The sequence below is a fragment of the Galeopterus variegatus genome, unplaced genomic scaffold (assembly GCF_000696425.1).
Source record: "Galeopterus variegatus unplaced genomic scaffold, G_variegatus-3.0.2 Scaffold1299, whole genome shotgun sequence".
Lineage (NCBI taxonomy): Eukaryota > Metazoa > Chordata > Mammalia > Dermoptera > Cynocephalidae > Galeopterus > Galeopterus variegatus.
The window spans coordinates 490,498-492,151 of NW_007727410.1; positions in this window are offsets into that span (position 1 = coordinate 490,498).

Here is a 1,654-nt window from a genome sequence, read left to right on the forward strand (position 1 = left end):
CGCGCCCGCACTGCGCTCAACCAGTGAGTGGACCGGTCTCTATATGGGATCCGAACCCTTGACGAGAGCTCCGCTGCGCTCCCAAGCGACGCATTCTACCAAATGCGCCGCCGGGCTGGCCCAGATGCCAGCTTTTTGAGGGGTGGTGAATGAGTTTTCCATCTTCAGACCGCTTTGCCATGGCTCTCCATCTTGGCTGCACATTGGAAGTACCCAGGGATCTTTGAGGAAGACAGGTGCCTGTACCCCACCCCAGAAATTCTGATTAATTTGTCTGAGGTATGGCTTACATATAGGGATTCTTTAAAGCTCCCCCAGTGATTATAGCATGGCAGGGTCGATGTCCCCTGCCCCATGCCAGGTGTAATGACTACAGTGCTTAGTGTGGAAAAACAAATATTGCCATTTCTACAGGGGGCCACTAGTTCTTCTGGTTTCCCTTTGGATGCTGTGCTTTCTGAGGAAGCCCCCCGGGATACCTGTTGTGGTCAGCCCTTCACCAGAGGCTGTCACAAGGACACTGAGAAATAAACCAGCCTTGTTAGGAAGGTGACAGCTTCTGTCTGCACTCCATATTCCGGGTTATTAGAAACCATGGTAAAAATGTGGAGAATCAGCTAGGATAAAGGTTGAGGGTGGCCAGAATCCCTTCCTGGTCCTGTTCCTCTGTGCAGTTCCTCTGAGTGCATGCTTTATTGACACAAACACGGGCTTGGGCATCTCCCTTCTTGGTAGGAAATTTACTGGAGAAAACAAAATGTACAAAAGAAAACATGCTTCCAGGTGACTATTGACAACATCCATATTCATTACCCCCAGATTATGTTAATCAAAGATAGTTTTGGAAGCTCATTGCTGTTGTCTTTCCAAGATGAGCAATACATGTGTGTTGTGCTTTCTCTAGCACTTTAATTCAAGTTTCTCAAAATACTTCACAGCTATAACTAAGTAAGGCTTACAGGGCTTTGGGGGGAAAAGAGTCATCATTATGGTGTTTTTAGCATGCTTGAGGGTTCAGTGAGTTGCAGTTATAATGACAGTAAAAGCAGGTTTGTTTCAGGATGAAAATAATTATGGTTTAGAAGTTCACTGAATAGATAGGATTATCAAATTAGATTGGTGCCTGCTTTTGGAGGTGAGGAGAGGAAGGAAATGAAGGCTCACAAAACAGTAAACAGACTAAAATCATTCCTGCCTGATGCTGCAAATACACCAACAGATTATAAACATCCTTTCACGACATTCCCAAATGAACAGTTGTTCAGCCTTTGCTGGAACATCTGGGGCAGCAGAGAACATTGGTTGATAGAAGCAGTCCCCTCACATGGTTAGGCGGTTACAACTGCTGCAGAATTCTTCTAATCCATGTCTCCAGGCAAAATGAGGTTACAGCTAGAGTATGAGTTGCTGATTTGATGAGCCCCACCTGGTGGCTGCAGGATCTGAGGGACCCTTCTGGGGCCCCTCTGCACTCCTGTATCCTGAGGCTCGGCTGACCCTCCCACCAGCCTCTCTGCTTCTCCTCTGGGCTGAGCTCTTGGCTCCTGGTTAAGGATGCAGTTCAGGAGCTGGGTTCCCTGGATTCAAATTCTGCCTCTACACTTTCTAGCTAAGAAACCTTGGGCAAAGCCTCTCTATGCTCAGTTTTGCCATC